Genomic DNA, 23,337 nt, shown 5'->3' on the forward strand with positions numbered 1-23,337 from the left:
CCTCTGTAATTTGAGCACTCACTCTTATCCCCTCTGCCTTTGTACAATGGCACTATGCACGCATTCCGCCAATTCTCAGGCACCTCACCATGAGTCATACATACATTGAATAACCTTACCAACCAGTCAATAATACAGTCATCCCCTTTTTTAATAAATTCCACTGTAATACCATCCAAACCTGCTGCCTTGCCGGCTTTCATCTTCCGCAAAGCTTTTACTACCTCTTCTCTGTTTACCAAATCATTTTCCCTAACCTTCGCACTTTGCACACCACCTCGACCAAAACACCCTATATCTGCCACTCTATCATCAAACACATTCAACAAACCTTCAAAATACTCACTCCATCTCCTTCTCACATCACCACTACTTGTTATCACCTCCCCATTTGCGCCCTTCACTGAAGTTCCCATTTGCTCCCTTGTCTTACGCACTTTATTTACCTCCTTCCAGAACATCTTTTTATTCTCCCTAAAATTTAATGATACTCTCTCACCCCAACTCTCATTTGCCAACAATGTTATATGGTTGCGAGGCATGGGCTACAGAAACGGTTGTATGGAGGAGGGTGGATGTGCTGGAAATGAGATGTTTGAGGACAATGTGTGGTGTGAGGTGGTTTGATCGAGTAAGTAATGTAAGGGTAAGAGAGATGTGTGGAAATAAAAAGAGCGTGGTTGAGAGAGCAGAAGAGGGTGTTTTGAAATGGTTTGGGCACATGGAGAAAATGAGTGAGGAAAGATTGACCAAGAGGATATATGTGTCGGAGGTGGAGAGAACGAGGAGAAGTGGGAGACCAAATTGGAGGTGGAAAGATGGAGTGAAAAAGATTTTGAATGATCGGGGCCTGAACATGCAGGAGGATGAAAGGCGGGCAAGGAATAGAGTGAATTGGATCGATGTGGTATACCGGGGTTGACGTGCTGTCAGTGGATTGAATCAGGGCATGTGAAGCGTCTGGGGTAAACCATGGAAAGCTGTGTAGGTATGTATATTTGCGTGTGACGACGTATATGTATACACAGGTGTATGGGGGTGGGTTGGGCCATTTCTTTCGTCTGTTTCCTTGCGCTAACTCGCAAACGCGGGAGACAGCGACAAAGCAAAAAAAAGAAAAAGAAAAAAGGAAAAATATATATTTACATATATATATATATATATATATATATATATATATATATATATATATATATATATATATATATATATATATATATATATATATATATATATATTGACATTCAATTCTTAACTATACCTAACACTGATTTTAGGTTGTTCAACCCTAGCATCACTATCTTTACAAGTATGACTAATGTATAACTGATAACACTCCTTACAGGGGATATTGTACACACAATCCCTTTGAGAAGTTACAGAATTTCTGATAAGACTTTCCCTTACTGTATTACCATTGGTGAAGACCACAGTGATATTGAAATATCTTTACAAAAGAGGAACAACAATAAGCAAGTTCTAACACTAGGTTAGTACTGACAAGTTTTGCTCACAAGTGGCTCTTTAAGATGAACATTGTGAAGAGACTTTCTGGCAAGATTAAAAGCTGACTCAAGAAAATGTTTGGGGACTGTAATTCATAAACAATTTTGTAGATGTTGTTGACTTTATCATCAAAGAATTCTGGGTTACTTAAGATGTAAACACAGAACGTTTCACTTTACTGTGATAAGTAGATATGTGAAGACATATGTGAGTTTACGCTATATGCTCAATTTTAGGTTGTAGTGATTTTGAATAAAGATGATTTTTTAGATAAACCGTATAGTTTATTAGAAGATAAAAGTACATGGTTTCGTCTTAGATGTGATCCCACATAAACAGTTAGCAGCAAGGTTAAAAAAAAGAATAATGAGTAGTTTAAGGACAATAATGAATTGCCTGAGAATCGTTCTTCTTTGAGTTCTTCCTTGCCCTACGTGAATGGTTTAATAAAACCTCATAAACCAAGAAACCCTGTAAGATCTATAATCTCTTCAGGGAGATCTGCAGCATATAAACTCTCAAACTGATCTGTCAGTATTCTTATTCCATTAATTGGCACATCTTGTTCTCATATCAAAATCAAATTACAAATTACAAATTCAGTAATATCCAGCTTGATTATAGACTTAAGCTTATCAGTTTTGATTTGTTATTATTCACCAAAGTCCCTACTGATAATGAATTGGAAGTTTTAGATGGGGAGTTAGACAATGTACTTTACCAATGCCTGTAAGTAGCATTTCAAAGTTCACTAAACAATATGTTAAAAAAAATGTAAGTTTTAGTTCGATGACAGTTTCTTCACACAGCAGTTTCGTACGAGTATGGGAAATCCTTTTTCAGCCATCTTAAGTAATTCATATATGGAATTTTTTGAAAGGAAGATACTTTATGACATTTTGTCTAGTAATATCAAATGCCACAGGTGTGTTGATACTCTTTGTTTATTGCCTAATGATGGAATGAAAAATTATTTCTTACCAGTTTAAATTGTTTAGTTGAATCAGTAAAGTTAATTATTGAAACTGAGACCGACAACACAATGGCATTCTAAGACTGTGGTATCCACAGGGGTAAAAACCTAAAATTTTGCATAGTTCGTAAAATCACAAATGTCTGTTTATATATTTATTACTATTCTACTCGTCACAATAAAGAGAATCGTCCTATTGTTTCTAAGAGTATTTCGTATATGTAGTCCAGAATTTATTGATGATGAGCTCTGCTTTAGCTATGACGTTGGATTTGAATTACGGTATCCAAACGTTTCCTTAATTCAGCTTACAATCTTGCTAAAAAGACATTTTACAGTGTTTAACCTAAAGAGCCAATTGAGAACAAAAGATTGTTTGTAGTAACCTAGAGTGAAAACTTGCTTAATTATTCCGTTAACTTTTAATATTGTTGTAGGCTTGAGCAATAATGATAAGGTTAAGGAAAGTATCAGAAATCCTTGTCACTTCTCTGATGAGTTGCGTGCACAATATATCCTGCAAAGATCGTAAGCAGTTTTACATTGGTCAAACTGGTAAGGATCTTATCATCAGGGTTAAGCAACATGAAAACAGTGTTAGGTATAGTCAAGAATCTAATGCAGAATTTGTCCACCTCAAAGACTTTGGTCATCAGATTGGAGCAGTGTTAAGGATATCACATACGATGTCTCACTAATGGATAGAAACATCGTTGAATTATATCTTAACAAACTTAGTAGAGATCTTGACATGCATAAAAACGTTGGTTTATATAGATTACATAATTTTATGTATTGCCAAGACCATAGGTTAACCTGAATTTTTTTCAATGATTTGAGAGAGGCGAGGTCACCGAGAATTATTTTAGCCTAATCCCTTTGCCTGTTTCTTATTTCATTTGCCTGCCGTGCCCAGTGGCGTCCGGTATATCATATTCTGGTTCTTTTTATCTGTACTCAGGCCTGATGATGTAGTTATACGAAAGCGCTTGACAATTCGTGATTTCCGTTTCTTGGTTGCTTTACTTGCATTTTTTGGACACTAACCACTTGTGTACTTGTGTATATATATATATATATATATATATATATATATATATATATATATATATATATATATATATATATATAAACTATCAATGGGATTAGGGGAGAAAGAATAACTCCCAAGTATTTCCTGCTTGTCGTAGAAAGCAACTAAAAAGAGTGGGAAAGGGTGGCTGGACATCCTCCCCTTCAGTTTTTACTTTTACAAAAAAGGAACAGAGAGAAGGGGACCAGGTGAGGATTTTTTCTTCCAAGGTTCAGTCCTCTGTTCTTGACGCTTCCCCGCTAGCATATATATATATATATATATATATATATATATATATATATATATATATATATATATATATATTGGAAAGGATCACAATTTTGCGCGTGATCAAGTACATTCCTATGAGTCCACGTGGAAAATAAAACACAATAAGTTCCCAAGTGCACTTTCGAGTAATAATCACATCATTAGGGGAGACACAAGAGAGAAATAACAGTCAGTTGATATACAACTAAGAGACGTTGCTAGGACGCCATTTGGTAAACATATGATTGTCCAAGACTATCACATGTCTTGGATAACCACATGTTTACCTAATGGCGTCCTAGCTACGTGTCTTCGTTGTATATCAACTGATTGCTATTTCTCTCTGGTGTCCCCGCTGATGATGTGATTGTTACACGAAAGTGCACTTGGGAACTTATCGTGTTTCCTTTCTTCTCGTGGACTCATAGGAATATATATATATATATATATATATATATATATATATATATATATATATATATATATATATATATATATATATATATATATATATATATATATATATATATATATATATATATATATATATATATATATATATATATATATATATATATATATATATATATATATATATATTATCTATTATACTTGATCGCCGATTCCCGTGTCAGCGAGGTTGCGCCAGGAAACAGACGAAGAAAGACCCATCCACTCTTGTACACACATATATAAGCACACGCCCAGACATGTACATATACATACATATACATACATACACATGTACATATTCACACTTGCTTGCCTTCATCCATTCATGTCGCCACCACGTCCCACAGGATATAGGATCGCCATCCCCTGCGTCAGCAATTTAGCGCCAGAAAAACAGACAAAAAAAGGCCACATTTGTTCACACTCAGTCTCTACCTGCCATTTGTAATGCACCCCACAGACCTTTCCATGGTATACCCAAGACACTTCACATGGCCTGGTTCAATTTATTGGCAATACGTCGACCCAGTTATACCACATCATTCCAATTCACCCTATATCTTGCACGCCTTTCAACCTCCTGCATGTTCAGGCCCCGATCGCTCAAAATCTTTTTCACTACATCCTTCCACCTCCAATTTCGTCTTCTGCTTCTCCTAGTTCCCTCCATCTCTGACACAAATATCCTCTTTTTCAATCTTACCTCACTTATTCTCTCAATATGTTCGAACTATTTCAACACACCCTCTTCTGCTCTCTCAACCACACCCTTTTTATTACCGCACATCTCTCTTACTGTTAAATCACATACTCGATCAAACCAACTCACTTCACATATTGTCCTCAAACATTTCATTTCCAACACATGCACCATCCTCTACACAACCCTATGCCTCACAACCATATAATATTGATGGAACTACTATTCCTTCAATCATACCCAGTTTTGCACTCTGAGATAACGTTCTCTCTTTCCACGCATTCATCATCGCTCCCAGAACGTTCACGCCCTCCCCCATCCTGAGACTGAATTTCACTCCTATGGTTCCATTCGCTCTTAGTCCACTCCCAGATATCTAAAACACTTCACTTCCGCCAATCTTCTCCAGTCAAACTCACATCCCAACTAACTTGTCCCTCAATCCTGCTGAACCTCATAACCTTGCTCTTACTTACGTTTGCCCTCAACTTTCTCCTTTCACATACTTTTCCAAACTTAGTCACCAACTTCTGCAGTTTCTCACTCAAATTAGCCAAAGCGTTATATTATTGGCGACCAATAACTGACTCACTTCCCAGGCCCCCTCAAGCCCAATATATATATATATATGTATATATATATATATATATATATATATATATATATATATATATATATATATATATATATATATATATACGAACAAAGTGCATATGAACGCGCACCTTCATAGAACATACAAACCTCCAACAGCCAGTATCGAACCTGAAACCCGTGTGCAACAAGCGGGAGCGCTACCGTTAGGCTATGATCGCCCCTAATAGGGAAATGACTTTTCGAATACTATGTACTCGAATATATATAATAATATATATATATATATATATATATATATATATATATATATATATATATATATATATATATATATATATATATATATATATATGCGCCGCTGGTGTAGTGGTATCATGCAAGATTCCCATTCTTGCGACCCGGGTTCGTTTCCCGGGCGGCGCACTCGTTTCTATCCCTGGGGATAGGGGAGAAAGAATACTTCCCACGTATTCCCTGCGTGTCGTAGAAGGCGACTAAAAGGGGAGGGAGCGGGTGGCTGGAAATCCTCCCCTCTCGTTTTTTTTTTTTTAATTTTCCAAAAGAAGGAACAGAGAATGGGGCCAGGTGAGGATTTTCCCTCTAAGGCCCAGTCCTCTGTTCTTAACGCTACCTCGCAAATGCGGGAAATGGCGAATCGTATAAATATATATATATATATATATATATATATATATATATATATATATATATATATATATATATTTTTTTTTTTTTTTGCTTTGTCGCTGTCTCCCGCGTTTGCGAGGTAGCGCAAGGAAACAGACGAAAGAAATGGCCCAACCCACCCCCATACACATGTATATACATACGTCCACACACGCAAATATACATACCTACACAGCTTTCCATGGTTTACCCCAGACGCTTCACATGCCTTGATTCAATCCACTGACAGCACGTCAACCCCGGTATACCACATCGCTCCAATTCACTCTATTCCTTGCCCTCCTTTCACCCTCCTGCATGTTCAGGCCCCGATCACACAAAATCTTTTTCACTCCATCTTTCCACCTCCAATTTGGTCTCCCTCTTCTCCTCGTTCCCTCCACCTCCGACACATATATCCTCTTGGTCAATCTTTCCTCACTCATTCTCTCCATGTGACCAAACCATTTCAAAACACCCTCTTCTGCTCTCTCAACCACGCTCTTTTTATTTCCACACATCTCTCTTACCCTTACCTTACTTACTCGATCAAACCACCTCACACCACACATTGTCCTCAAACATCTCATTTCCAGCACATCCATCCTCCTGCGCACAACTCTATCCATAGTCCACGCCTCGCAACCATACAACATTGTTGGAACCACTATTCCTTCAAACATACCCATTTTTGCTTTCCGAGATAATGTTCTCGACTTCCACACATTCTTCAAGGCTCCCAGAATTTTCGCCCCCTCCCCCACCCTATGATCCACTTCCGCTTCCATGTTTCCATCCGCTGCCAGATCCACTCCCAGATATCTAAAACACGTCACTTCCTCCAGTTTTTCTCCATTCAAACTCACCTCCCAATTGACTTGACCCTCAACCCTACTGTACCTAATAACCTTGCTCTTATTCACATTTACTCTTAACTTTCTTCTTTCACACACTTTACCAAACTCAGTCACCAGCTTCTGCAGTTTCTCACATGAATCAGCCACCAGCGCTGTATCATCAGCGAACAACAACTGACTCACTTCCCAAGCTCTCTCATCCCCAACAGACTTCATACTTGCCCCTCTTTCCAAAACTCTTGCATTCACCTCCCTAACAACCCCATCCATAAACAAATTAAACAACCATGGAGACATCACACACCCCTGCCGCAAACCTACAGTCACTGAGAACCAATCACTTTCCTCTCTTCCTACACGTACACATGCCTTACATCCTCGATAAAAACTTTTCACTGCTTCTAGCAACTTGCCTCCCACACCATATATTCTTAATACCTTCCACAGAGCATCTCTATCAACTCTATCATATGCCTTCTCCAGATCCATAAATGCTACATACAAATCCATTTGCTTTTCTAAGTATTTCTCACATACATTCTTCAAAGCAAACACCTGATCCACACATCCTCTACCACTTCTGAAACCACACTGCTCTTCCACAATCTGATGCTCTGTACATGCCTTCACCCTCTCAATCAATACCCTCCCATATAATTTGCCAGGAATACTCAACAAACTTATACCTCTGTAATTTGAGCACTCACTCTTATCCCCTTTGCCTTTGTACAATGGCACTATGCACGCATTCCGCCAATCCTCAGGCACCTCACCATGAGTCATACATACATTAAATAACCTTACCAACCAGTCAATAATACAGTCATCCCCCTTTTTTAATAAATTCCACTGTAATACCATCCAAACCTGCTGCCTTGCCGGCTTTCATCTTCCGCAAAGCTTTTACTACCTCTTCTCTGTTTACCAAATCATTTTCCCTAACCTTCGCACTTTGCACACCACCTCGACCAAAACACCCTATATCTGCCACTCTATCATCAAACAAATTCAACAAACCTTCAAAATACTCACTCCATCTCCTTCTCACATCACCACTACTTGTTATCACCTCCCCATTTGCGCCCTTCACTGAAGTTCCCATTTGCTCCCTTGTCTTACGCACTTTATTTACCTCCTTCCAGAACATCTTTTTATTCTCCCTAAAATTTAATGATACTCTCTCACCCCAACTCTCATTTGCCAACAATGTTATATGGTTGCGAGGCATGGGCTACAGAAACGGTTGTATGGAGGAGGGTGGATGTGCTGGAAATGAAATGTTTGAGGGCAATATGTGGTGTGAGGTCCTTTGATCGAGTGAGTAATGAAAGGGTGAGAGAGATGTGTGGAAATAAAAAGAGTGTGGTTGAGAGAGCAAAAGAGGTTGTGTTGAAATAGTTTGGACATATGGAGAGAATGAGTGAGGAAAGATTGACAAAGAGGATATATGTGTCAGAGGTGAAGGGAACAAGGAGATGCGGGAAACCAAATTGAAGGTGGAAGGGTGGAATGAAAAAGATTTTGAGCGATCGGGGCCTGAACATAAACGAGGGCGATAGGGATGCAAGGAATAGGGTGAATTGGAATGATGTGGTATACCGGGGTCGACGTGCTTTCAGTGGACATGTGAAGCGTCTGGGGGAAGCCATGGAAAGGTCTGTGGTCCCTGGATGTGGATAGGGAGCTGTGGTTTCAGTGCATTTCACATGACAGCTAGAGATTGAGTATGAACGAATGTGGCCATTTTTTTTCTTTTTAGTCTGTTTTCCTGGCGCTACCTCCCTAAAACCGGGGGTAGCGACGCTATTTCCTATCTGGCGGGGTAGCGGCAGGAAAAGATGAAGGCAAGCAAGTATGGATGTGTACATGTCTATATATATATATATGTATATATGTATGTATATGTTGATATGTATATGTATGTATATGTGCGAGTATGGGGTTCATATATATATATATATATATATATATATATATATATATATATATATATATATATATATATATATATATATATATATATATATATATATATATATATATGAGGACATATAATGCTGCCCTTCAGAGTCGAACCCAGGCTACCGAGAATAGCAGTTCCAGAGAGACAGGTTCGAGAGAGATAGGTATTGTCCCAGTGGTTATAATCTCTCTCAACCCCAGATTCACTCATAAACTGGCTGGCGACTTATATAGGCGGCTTCCTTCCTTCTCAAGCGAGTCCCCACCGTCATTTATCTCCCTGTGGAGAACTCATAAAACACGCTGCCTTTGTTACCTGGGTTTAATACTTTCTGGATGTTCACAGAATGTCTGACGGATGACGCAGTTGTTGCGAAATAACCATCGTTCAGGAATAAGGAAGACATCACTGAATCCTTGTCACCAAAATACTTCCAAATTGGAAACTTTTATGGCTTAATCTTCACAGCCTTCGCCAGCCCCAGGCAGGTCATCTAATAGTGATACTGACCTGATCAGCCCCGTCAGGTCAGCCTGTAGCAGGGATAACCTAGTCAGCACCAGGCAGGTCAGCCGACAGTAGGGCTGACTTGGCCAACACTAAGTAAGTCACTCAGCAGCATGTCCGACATGGCTTGCAGTGAAGAGTAGGATCATTTGACCAGCACCAGGCAGGTCAGCGAACAACACAGCAATCATGACCAGCACCAGGCAGGTCAGCGAACACCACTGTAGTCATGACCAGCACCAGCTAGGTCAGCGAACACCACGGCAATCATCACCAGGCAGGTCAGGAAACATCACAGTAGTCATGACCAGCACCAGGCAGGTCAGGAAACACCACGGTAGTCATGACCAGCACCAGACAGGTCAGGAAACACCCCGGCAGTCATGACCAGCACTAGGCAGGTCAGAAAACACCACGGCAGTCATGACCAGCACCAGGCAGGTCAGGAAACGCCACGGTAGCCAACAAATGAAAATTTACGAACATTTCTCCCCTTAACAATTTAGTACCTTCCATCAATTTTACTGAAGAAAATGAAAATAATGGCGTGTTACCATTTTTAGATTGCATGATCCATAGGCAAGGAAACAACTTTAAGTTTAGAATATACAGAAAATCTATCAATGTATGCTCATATATCCATTATTACTCGTCTCAACATGACAGAGTTAAATTATCATCATATCAATCTATGTTCCTTAAGGCATTACGTATTTGTAGTCCAGAGTTTATTGATGATGAGTTTGAAAAAATACATTCTATTGGATCTAAGTTAAAGTACCCTAGATCTTTCATTGATAAATCCCTTAAGTTAGCAAAGAAATCATTTCATAGAGTTGAACCCAAACCTTCCATTGACATCAGGAATCTTTTAGTTCTCCCTTTTGATAATAGTTTTACTTTACTTCCCATGTTGCTTAAATCTTTTAATGTAAATGCTGCCTTCAGCAACAATAATACTATAAAGAATATCTTAATCAGGAACTCGTCAGAAAATTCTCCTGGATGCATCTATAAAGTGCCACGTAGAAATTGTGATACGTTTTATGTTGGGCGGACTGGTAAGGATCTTTCTGTTAGAATTAAGCAACATAAATATAGTATAAGAACAGAACAAGAATCAAATGCCTTGTTTAATCACGTTACAAGCTATGATCATTGCACTGACGGGAGTAATGCCATCTCAGTTATTAATTCCAGTACCACGAGAAATATAATTGAATCTTCTACCATTAGATACACAAAGAATTATAAAGTTAATATTAGTGAAGGTTTATACAAATTGGATAGCTTTATTGTTGATAAAATTTGTAAATAATTCCCCTTCTTGTCCACATGATAAGTTTATGATACGCTCGTTGTCTGTCTTGGTCAATCACTTGTTTACCAAATGGCGTCCGAGCTACGTCTCTTCGTTGTATATCAACTGACTTATATATCTTTCTTGTATCTCCTCTGATGATGTGATCATCGCACGAAAGTGCACTTAGGAACTTGTGTTTCATTTTCCCCGTGGACTCAGAGGAGTATACTTGATCACACGCAAAATTGTGGTCCTTTCCAATATATATATATATATATATATATATATATATATATATATATATATATATATATATATATATATATATATGTCAGAATCCTTTGGAAATGATATCGAGTAAAAGAAACTCGTTACGCCAGGTCAACTGTTTATGATTTTCAATGTGTTTTCGCTTTTGGTTGCTTTCTTTGATTTGTCGATATCGTTTCTATTTCTAAATCAACTGAAGCAATGTAGATTTTGCAGCACGGAAAGAAATAATGACTTAGATTCCCACGATTTACCGAGTTCATGGATAGTTGTCTGCCACTCCAGGTAAACAAAAGGTAACATAAACAAGACACTATAACCCCCTGCCATCACCACCTCCCACCACCTGTTGCTCCGGTACAACGACCTGTAAACATTTTATGGCTGATGAAGTGGAAGTAAATCCCCGTAAACTCAGACGTTTACGTGAGGATTCCCACCACATGAGGCTGGGTGGTTCACTGGTTCAGCGAGACTGTTCTCTGGTTCAAAGAACCAATTCAGTGGCTCAGCGGAACCGTTCAGTGATTCCAAGAGACCATTCACTGGTTCAGTGAGACCATTTACTGGTACAGGGAGACGGTTCACTGGTTCAGAGGACCGTTCAGTGATTCTAAGAGACCATTCGCTAGTTCAGAGGCCATTTCCTGTTACAGGGAGACTGTTCACTTGTTCGGAGAACTGGTTCAGACTTAGTGGTTCTCTTCACCACAGTAAACGTTTAACGACACAGAGTTTTCTCATACACGAAGTGGTGCAGTAAACTCCACGAGTGATCGAGCACAGATTGTGTTCCCACTGCCTTGCCTGCCAAACGGTGTCAGGGAACGAAATCTATGTATGGTATGTCAGTCTGGTGGGGATATACAGAGTGATCGGAATGAAACCGATGGTGATGACGGAGAAAGGCGTACGACAGACAAGATCTGACCATGAAAATGTGAAGTGCATATTCAGAAAATAAAGCAAAACTCGTCTCAATACGAAACGTAATTTGAGTTCCGGATTATATTGCAAAAATGAAATGCATATTTAATATCTCGTCTGCGGCTAATTGGGATACTAATGAATGGTCTGCAGTGTTTCTGAATGCCTTTATAATTAGCCAGTTATTTTCAGAAATGCCTCCAATGAAAGACTACGTTAAAATTTAAATAGCCGGTGGTATGTGTTGCTGAATTTTTAGCAGTTATTGCTGCTGTTATTTCACAAGTACTACGGCAAGTATATATAATCGAGAATTCATACTTCGTGATAAAAAGCTGTATTTTAAGAATGATTTAACCGCAAGCATATCTACCCTGTCGGATATTCATGAAACAGGATTTCAAACCTTGAAAAATGAATATGGATATGAATAAATTTGTTACACGCTGGATTTTTCGCCCCCTTATTGAATACGAGATTTAACATCAGGTTGTAATTATACATTTACTGCTCAAAAACAAAACATTTATCAACACTGGATCATTGTATACAATGGTATGATATCACGCTCCTAGGTAAATATCACTGCGTTTTTAAAACAATATTTTTTCGTAGATATGGAACAACTTTGATTGACGACGTGAAATTAGCAGGAAATTATATTACTAGATTGTATACGTAACAAGTATTATCAGAATGACAACTTCTCGTCAGCACCGTTATTGATCCTTTCTCCACGAAAATGAACTGTTAAGTACTTTATAAACAGTTGTATTGTTGTGGGCTTTTGAAAAAATGTTATGTATGTCCATAACTATTTCCTTTTCCAGCGATCCATTCTCGTTGTAATAATTAAATGGGCTAAACAGAACAGCACAGATCTCGTTTCATCGAGTAAATTAAGAATAAGATGATTTATCTGCTGTTAATCCTTACCACCACTGCTACACCTTTTCTGTGGTCCTCCAACTAATACTGCCAACACTCCCGAATTGTCCTTCCACTACTACCAACACAACTGAATTGTCCAACTACTGCTGCCAACCCTTTCCATTTGTTAAACCACTACTGCCAACCCTTACGAAATATCCAGGACATTAATACCAACCCTCCGAAATTTCCATCAATTGTTGCCAAACCTAAGCTGTCAACCCCCCCCCCCCCCCCCCCCTCCTGCACACACACACACACACACACACACACTGCCAACCCCTGCTAACTGTCTAGTCCACTTCTAACAATCTTTCTAAGTTGTCAACATACACTTATGATTCCAGCACTGAGGTAACCAATATTAACCTGTGTTGAAAATTATTCTAATTACCAAAACAAAATTGAATCTACCAGAGAACCGGGAATTAGGTGAGGAAGCCAATTATTACAAAGCCTCACAACTTTCTATTTCAACCAATCAGAACAATGCATCAGAACGCCTCTAACCCAATCACATTGCAAGTCTTCCTCTCATATCATTTGACAAATTCTATCCTAAGTTAATAGTTTTCAGTTATCAAATCGTGGTCAAACAAGACAAAAGAATGAAAATATGACAAAATAATGAATCATGATATATTGGTGGGTGAGAATCCCTCGCACACATGGCTCACTGTGTTTTCTAGAATCACGCACTAACATCATAGGGTAATAATTTTTTCACTAACATTATAGAACTTTATATGAAACTGCCATTCACAATAATATAGGAAATATTCAACACGGTCGCCAGACCTGACCATGTGTGCATGAACTGCTCACATCCTTCAGTTCGTGGTCACAACCACCATCCTTCTATCATGTATGATATAGTTATGATCACCTCAGATAAAGCTGTGTCGTCTGTCATGAATCTACCATTCACATCACTCAAAATCTTTGTAAGCATTGGCCTGTAAATGATCAACCTAGCATCCTATACTGCAGCAACTTTCTGAGAAAAATCTCACCCCGAACTGTCTTAGTGATAACGAAAATAAAACACAATAACATATTCTGTAACTAGTATTATGTGTCATATACCATTTTGCTATTTAACTGTTCTTTTTATTCATTTCAACGTAAACACTTATCTATCATCAATTTTCTTATCGTAGGGTAAAATTTCAGAATATAAATAGTAATTTATGGAATGAAAATAGTAAAACACATTTGAGTACTCGAGTCTGACATAACGAATTTCAGGTTGCATGCGCATGCGCTAATTCAAAGCATCCTTATTCTCTATGACTGCGTGACAGATGGAGCCGAGTATGATCCAAGACTGTCAGGCTATACACACCAGTTATAGTGTGCTGCACGTATCCTGCCTCTTGCTGCTTGGTTGGTTGGTTGGGTTTTCTGGTCAGCGACCTATGAGGATGGTCATAAGGCACGCAACCATTTTTAATTTAGACTACTACTTTATATTACTATATCCAGATGTCCAGTGCATCCTATCTTATTGTAAATACTGTAATACGTATACGTCTCTATCTAAGACTATGTATAGTTTTGGGAAGAGAGAGAGAGAGAGAGAGAGAGAGAGAGAGAGAGAGAGAGAGAGAGAGAGAGAGAGAGAGAGAGAGAGAGAGAGAGAGAGAGAGAGACGTGTTTGTGGATATCGCACCAACGTGGCAGCTACCCAGGCGGTACAGCATCTGCTGTTGCAGCTGCAGCAAAGAACTACGAAACTAACAGAAAAGATTTGAGGCAGACCTTCACCATACATGCACAACTGAAGCGGTTGACCATGTCCCGGGGTCTTGTGACGACATGTCACATCCAGCAGTCTGACCAGCATCATTGCTGGGCCATTGTTGACAAACACTTGACGCCAGTTAACTCGAAAACTTTTGTTATGGTAATGATAGATTCAGTAAGATCATTAAGATGTGGTAATGATTGTGTTTCTTTTTATCAGTGTAGCTGGTTTAGGCTTCTGCAGTCAGCATTTTCCTTCTCCGCGAGTGACCGACATGACTCCGGGAAAACATGCCCCAGTCGAAGGACAGATCGGGTAAAGGGACGGAAGTAATGAAAATAAGAATGAATAAGATACTCAGGGCTGAGCAGGTGTTTGTAGACCCGACTGTTTAAGGTAGGAGGGTTACAGGAAGGAAAGGTTAACTGCACAAGGAAAAAAGGACGATATCATAACATAGTCTTCATCACCTTGGGATCTGGAGATGTTCGAAGAGTAATAAGTGTCCTAACATACGTATGGTTCCCAGGTACAGCACAGCTGGATACAGATACAGGACAGACGGATGCGGAAAAAGTAGAAAAAGAAAGTTCCCATATTCTACTAAAATAACATAAAGTTTTACTTCAAAATTCAGAGATGTGTGGCGGGAACAACGGTGTGTATTAGGAGAGAAGGCTGCAGTGAGGGAGGGAGGCGACGGTGTGACAATAGCAATGTGTGTAGGAGAAAAAGAGAGAAGGGGGGGGGGGGGGCACAGTGGAGGCAGCGATCTGTGTGAGCTGGAGAGAGAGAGAGGCGACATGGGACGGTTGCACTTTGTGTGAACAGAGGAGATTGCGTACGAGTACTGACGACAACATGGTGGCGAAGGTCAGGGCAGGAAAATATAGTTATTAAGGAAGAGCACTGTGAAGTATGGGTTGTCATGTGTTATGTATGAGAGGGAGCGATTGTGAACTGTAAGCCAGCAGTCGCGGGTGGGTGAGGTGGAGGTAATCGACAGCCAGCCACCTGGGCAACAACTGAAGTGTTGTCTCTCTGCGCAGACGTCACTAATTGTCCCGATACCCAGGCGGGTAGTGCCGGTAATAAGCCTCCCTGGTTGGTGGCTGCCTACCGCGGAGGGAGGGAGGTGACATTTTGGCGGTGGCGATGTATGGAGGGAGGGAGGGAGGAGGCGAGAGTGTGGCGGTAGCGATAGCGATGTGTGTGGGGACAGAGTGAAGGATTTCCCTTCCATTGTGGAACATGAGTATTGGTAACTTGAATGCAGACGACGTTTTTAATATAGCAGTTTTAGGAACAAATCTCTCGAACACACCGAGACTTAACATCCAGAAAATTAGTAAAAAATTAACATTGCAGCGTGAGAGATATTAAAACTCAGCAACAACAAATGCCAATAAGATACAGGCAGTCAGGTGGTTGCTGTCTACATATCTCTATAAACTCATGATAAACCTGGGTTTAGTTACAAACAATCGTTCTTATTTGATTATAGATATAGCAAAGGTATGATAATAGTTCACATATGAAAAAAAAGAAAAAATGATAAAATGCTGCTCAGAATTTTGAACCTATGGTTCGGCAACACTGCTGCCTGGATAGTAACAAGTAAGACTCGATCATATTTCCCTCATTGTTTTGTACTTTGATTGCCTTAAGTACCAGAAAATGTACAAATAGGCTTTATTTTGTTTCACAATTTGCATAAAAGATTTGATTCTTTGCGAGTCAATCAAACAAGAGATCAAAGTAGAAGTAAACAAAATTTTCCAAAAGATTCAGAAATACATTTTCCTTTTCACAAAGAACAAACTGCATTCAAGGAAAACTGCTTATGTTGCTAGGAGTTAGAATACAGTAAAGTAGTTTCTTCAGTTAACGAATAAGACACTGTAGAACACAGCAATTTTGTTGTTATAATCCAAGTCACGAAAGAAATTAATAGGGATGCTGTTAATGTTGAAGACACTGTAGAGAACATAATATTTGATATAAACACATGTAAGACAAAATGATTTGTTGAAATTATGTGGAGATAGTGCATACATGGGACGAGGTGCTGCTGGTGAAGTGTGAAACTCTTATGGTATAGAAGATAGGATGATAATGATGCTGGAAGATAAGACATGATGTGGAAGACAAGAGAATGGTGTTGCTGGAGTGTGAGAGAAGACAAGTCAGTGTTGCCTGAGGGTAAGAGGCAATGTGGAAGACAAATTGGTGTTGTTGTTAGTGAGCAACATAAGTTGACGTAACCAACGTTACTAAAGATAGCTGACTCCAAGAGAAGACGCTAAGGACAAGAGAAGCCCATAGAAGCACAAGATTTCCAGGCCAACACAACTAGGGACGCCTTCGCCTCACGTAGAGCCTTCAAGTTCTCCATAGCAACGCAACTAGGGCTCTCTCCTCTCACCTTAGACCCATCACGTTCTCTAGGTAAACAACTGGGGCGCAACCAACTCAAAACCATCACGTTTTCAACAGCAATGTTATATGCTGTTTAAGGAAAGAAATTTTGTATGTAATGTATATTGCCAAGTGTCCAGAGACTGCCTGCCGGCTTGCAGTTTCCTTCCGTAGGAACTGAGTCTGTTCCACACTGGAGTGCTGTTGTCCAGGTCTTGGATACGTCCATAGTGTCTGCATTGTCTTCTAGTTTCTGCCATGACTTATATTTCGTGTTACTTCCCTTAAACATGTAACAGATTTAAGTTGATGTTGTTGTTTCTTATTTTCAGTACAGGGGTATTTCTCATTTGTAATGGATCGTTGAACTATATCTTATATTCTGTATAACTTCAGCATGCATGGTTTGGAGGCGAGGTGTGTGGGTACTGGGAAGTATTTCAATACAGAAAGGATCATAATCTTCATCAGGTGAAATTTTTGCCTTTTTGTTATGAGTGACTCTGTAGATATTTTGTACTTTGATTGCCTTAAGTACCAGAAAATGTACAAATAGGCAGTTCTCTTGTTAACATGTTCCACTTTCAAGCATCTTGATGTCACCGTGTCGCTTTGGATTTTACAGCTCTTCTGGTGCATTTTCTAGTTTCCCTTTATAGCTATGTTGCTGATATCTTTCTTATCTCTAGTGCCAGAGCAATATGTCAAATCATTTTTAGAAGTTGAGTCGTAGGGTGTTGGGGAGTTTGTTCCTAAAGATTACTATATGAGAGACGTCGTTTGTATAAAAGGGATCCATGCTCATGCTCCTAAGTGGAAAGGAAATCCTTCCCTCCGTCCCCAGGCACATCATTATCACCATCTGTCGCCTCCCTCTCACCTACACGCAAAAGTTTCGCCACTTTGTAGCATCCCTTCCTCCATTTTACACGCATCGCTACCGCCACACAGAAGCCTCCCTTCCTCTCTTCCACACACATCGCTTATACCACATACCACCTCCCTCCTTCCCCCTCGCACACATCGCTACCATCTAAGTGTCACTTCCCTCCCTTCCTTCCACACGCATTACTACCGCCACACTGTCGCTTCCCTCCCCATCCACACACATCGATTCCATCACTATGTCGCTTCCCTTTCTCCCCCACATCCACACATGTTATCGTCACCACATTGTCGCTTCCCTCATTCCCTGCCACCCACTCACATCGCTACTGCCACAATGTCGCCTCACTCCTCACTGGTAGTTATTAAGTGGTAGGAAGACGCCGATCAGGGAGGAATATTACCGGGACTACCCACCTGGGTATCGGGAAGGTTATTAGAAGCTGCGCAGTAAGCCAGCACTCAGTTGTTACCCAGGTGGCTGTCTTTTCTTTCTGCCTCACCCACATAGCTCATATGCCTCGTTCTTCGTAACTCTAGATTTTTGCGATGAGCGCTACGCAAAACCCTGTCTTTTGGCAGAATATTGTCTTAAGGAAGTACTTTGTCCCAACTACATGTATAACTACCAGTACACTGTCGCCTCCCTTCCTCCCACACCCATCGCTACCGACATACAGCCACCTCCCAACATTTCTCACACATTGCTACCGCCACACTGTTGCCATCTCTCACCACACACAATACCATCACTCCTTCAACACTATGTATCTTCTTCAATGAGTAATGCTGCTAAAACTATCTTGTTCTGGTAGAATTTTGGCTTGGTTGATGGCATTTTCTATGTACAGTTCTCCTGCACAAGGGGCCACTCTATTATCAGGATGTGTTTATTATACGAACACCTCCAGGTCCCTTGGTATAGGAGGATATGTCATGATACCTCCTCTATTCCTCTTACAGATGAGTTATGGACTTCCCTTCCTCTTTTCGGCTTTCCACCGTCCCATAACCTTCCAACTTTTGAGGATCAGGTCGACAGTCACCTGCGTAGCCCCAATTAATTTCTTCATTCTTATTTTCTCATTATTCTGTTCCTCTCAACCAAGATGGCCTTTGACTGGGGCATGTTTTCCCCTGCCATGTCTGTCATGAAGAAAGCAAATACATAAACCTAACCCAGTTATGTCAATTAAAATAACAAGTAATTATTGCCATATCTAGACGATCTTACTAAAGTTATCCTTCTCATTACAAAAACTATCAAGTTTTCTGGCGTCAAGAGTTTGTCAACAATGATGCACTGGAGCTGGTGATTCGATGGACAAACTGATAGTTATGACTTGTCGTTACCTGTCCCCCGTCCCCAACACAACCCCAGGAGAAGGGCAACAGTCACTCAACCGCCTTAGTTTTGTCCAGACCTGGCAAGAGGCAGGACACGTTGAGTATTAGTGCTAATGTTGTGTGATAAGATTGTTTTATACGAGATGGTACCCTCGAGCACAGGTGCATTAATAGACAATACTAAAACTAATAATAGATCAGTCGTCCACATTTTTGTAAAGTGCAACACCTAAACTTTGGACCATGAAGGTAAAGAAGCGATGTAAGAAATTTATGTGTTCGTCTCGGGAAATTTATTGTGAAAGTGATTACTTTTAATTGAAAATATCAAATAGATAAAAAGTGGATCATCTACTTGCAAATTCACTGACCATCTTAGAAGGTAAGTGCTGACTCACTCTAACCTCCAAATTCAAAATTTTGTGGCAATGATGAATGATTTTGTCATAATGATTGACTCAGTAACATAGAACAACACTTTTCAACGACTATAATGTGAGCAAGACGTGGTAAACTGTGAGGAGGGAAGGGAAGACGCATTGTACGACTGGGTTATTTAGTGTTATGATGACGCTTCGCTAGGCTTGGTGGAAAGGGTCGTCTGTTGCCTCGCTGTGACTGGCTTATGTGGCTTCACCTGGACTCACCGGTATAGCTGGAAGCTGGCAGGATTGTATGATGGATAAATCTGAAGTGTTAACATTATTGGATGATTTGGGAAGGATCGGCACGAATGGATGGTTAGTTCGGGAGGGTTGGCATTTAGTGGGAGTAGTCATTTCGGGAAGGTTGGCACCAGTGGATGGTTAGCTCGGAAGGGTTGGTATGTTTAGGCAGACTACAATAAAAGGTTGGCAGCACTGGGTGGACATTTCAGAAGGGTTGTCAGCCGTGGATGGTTTCTTCGACTAGGATGAACAATTTCAGTGGTTGGCAGCAGTGAGTGGACAAATTTTAAGGGTTGGCACCCACGCAAATGCATCAGACAGTTTTCCACTTGGCTAATTACTATTTCTTTTAATAGTTTGTTTTGGTTTTGTTTTTCTCCTGAGTTTTACAGCAAATATGTTTATTTTGAGTCTTAGATTATGCCTGGTACCAAACGACACTCATCAATAGTGAATCAGGAAGGTTTCAATTAGGGTATGCAAGGTCTGCTTGAAACTCGTCAATTGGCTCCAACAAACGACACTCAGTAATAGCGAATCAGGATGGCTTCAGTTAGGGTTTGCATGCAAGGTCTACCTGAATGAAATTCGTTAATTGGCTCCACCACTCAAATATGTTTTGCGATTTTCATGTTATAGTCTGAAGGGGATTTTCTCCACATTAAAGAAATATTTTATAGATAAAGTACATATGTATACATATGATAAATAAACTAAGATCTAAGAGACGAAATGTGGTAGACGCATGATACCAAAATGACATACTACTTTTGTGTTTCATCTTCAGTATCATTGAGACAGTCTAGATGGAACACTTTGTCAGCAATTGACACAGAAGGAAGGGACGCAAGGCGGATCATTCACAGGTCTCAAGTGATGTGAATGGTAGACTATAACATGTGATACTGTTGTTTGATCAGGAGGTGACCATGTGATACTGTTGTTTGATCAGGTGGTGACTGACCATGAACGTCCTATAGAGGATAGAAGGATGGTGGTGGTGACGGTGATGAGCCAAGTGTCGAAGAGAAAGTCATGTTTACGTGGTCAGGTCGGGCGGGCGTCCTCGCTCTTCATTACACACACACACGTGGTTTAATTTTTTTTACCGTAATGCGAATGATGATGTTATGTTGAGACTCATTATGGAGGTGAAACATAAATGTTGACTATTATTATCATGTAATTTGAGAGATACGTCATGTCTGCCAATGAATCCCACCAGCCAGTATAAGATATCGTGATTTGCCATCTTTCCATTATATTTTCATAATTTTGTGGGAATAGAGCAGTTGATTTTTTATTAGTTAATAGCTGAAAGTTATCAGCTTGGGACAGCAGTCATTATGATATACGATATAAACAAAGCGTGAAAATGTCAGGAAGGAAGGGATAACGTGCAATGTGGTTGGCTGAGAGCGTAATGATGCATCGCTCTGATTGGTTGAAAGGTGTTGTATACCTCACATTGACTGACAGGGAGAAATTACGATGCTTCGTTGTTGATTGGCTTGTGCGCTTTTACCGGTTCTCTCAAATTTCGGTTAACAATAATCTTCAATTGTGTTTTGGAAAATAAGTAATAGATGCTTGGTATTACAGTAATGTTAAGAGTGGCTGCTTACTGAGTAAGACTCAAATGCATATGGCAGCAGTGGGCTGGATAGTTGGTAGTGTTGTCAGCGGCGGGTAATCAAGTCAGAAGGGTTGGTAGCAATGAGCACACGCTGTGGAATGGTTGGGAGCATTGGTCTGGATAGTTAGGAAGGGTTGGCAGTAGTGTGTAAACAAATCGTATAGGTAGGGAACAGTGTGTAGACAACTTGCAAGGGTTTGCATCAATGTCTGCACACTTCGGAAGTATTGGTAACAGTGAGCATCCAACGCGGGAGTACTGGTAACAATAGCAGGACAACATGGAAGTGTTGACATTGTGGTACAGGTTTAAAGTCGGTCAATCAGTCTGTAACTACGCTTTCTGTGCAATAGATTTATGCTGTTATCTTCTTAACCCAAGAGTATGACTTGCATGAAGAGTCATAAGACTTGTGTGTGTGTGTGTGTGTGTGTGTGTGTGTGTGTGTACGTACAAATACTTTGCCATATGACGTCAGGTACCAGAATTTTTTACGTTCTGTTCATTGCTCTTCAGAAACAAATGCATAATTTTACAGAAGCATAAGTAAACAATCAGTAGCTATTGTACGTATGTGTTATATCAAGATGTAAAATATTAGTTAAACGACAAAATGGTGGAAGACAGATGACAAAAGTGTCATAAATATGACATGGTCCAGTTTCATTTTCAGTGCCAATAAATTATGCCAGAGTTAATGTGGCTGAAGTACGGGACGGTAGGTTGATCAGCTACAGGCCAGCGGTGACCTAGATTTCGAGAGTGATGGTACATTGGTAGATGAATGTGGTTGTTTTACTGTAGTATAGTTGACGCATATACGAAGATATAGGGTGAACGACCACCTGGCAGTCATTAAGATGTTGATAACCCGGCAGTGAAACCTTCATTCATTTGGTGAATATCGTATCATGAACTGAAGCACCGATTAACTGCATGAATGAAGTAAACTGGTGAATTAAATGAACCAGTGAACCGGTAGATATAGTGAGAAGTAAATGGTGAACAAACTAATGTTTTTTGAATCGGTGAATACATTAAACCACTGACTGCAGTGAACCACTGAACGGTGTGAACTAATAATTCAGTGAACCAGTCTAAATGCAGTGATACACAGTGTTTCGTGACCGCGTTCGTGCATTTGAGATTGTACAGCTACACCAGAGGCCACTGATAAAACCTGCTCGTAACTACTTAATTTAGCTACAGGACTCGTTCTTATCTTAAACCACATTAATAATGTTACCAGGATGAGTTCTGAACTTAATGGAATCTCTATTACTTGTATATATCAAAACATTCCATAGTTGTTTACTAAGTTAAGAACGCTGGCATGTAACAAAACTAGTTTACACTTGATATCTTTTACAGACTTGTATTAGCAGTTAAGAATGTTGAATTCAAATGAAACATTTCAGTTCTTTGTTAAAGATTTTAGTCTGTTAGATATGATCATTTGACTAGTATATTTCAAGAGGTACGTGAGACATGTCTCCTAGAGTATACTCACCTGGGTATTTCGTGAGGCATGTGTATCCTAGAGTACACTCAGCTGTGTGTTTCGTGAGGTATGTGTATCCTAGAGTACACTCAGCTGTGTATTTCGTGAGGTATGTGTATCCTAGAGTACACTCAGCTG

The 23,337-nt window shown here is 39.8% G+C and overlaps 1 non-coding gene across 1 annotated transcript; it reads left to right on the forward strand.

Moving 5' to 3' along the window:
* Nucleotides 1-5,926: 5,926 nt before the first annotated feature.
* On the forward strand, nt 5,927-5,997 carry TRNAG-CCC (transfer RNA glycine (anticodon CCC)). The gene has a single exon. It is a non-coding gene; the product is annotated as a tRNA-Gly (tRNA).
* The last annotated feature ends 17,340 nt before the right edge of the window (nt 5,998-23,337 follow it).

The sequence above is a fragment of the Panulirus ornatus genome, chromosome 13 (genome assembly GCF_036320965.1).
Source record: "Panulirus ornatus isolate Po-2019 chromosome 13, ASM3632096v1, whole genome shotgun sequence".
NCBI lineage: Eukaryota > Metazoa > Arthropoda > Malacostraca > Decapoda > Palinuridae > Panulirus > Panulirus ornatus.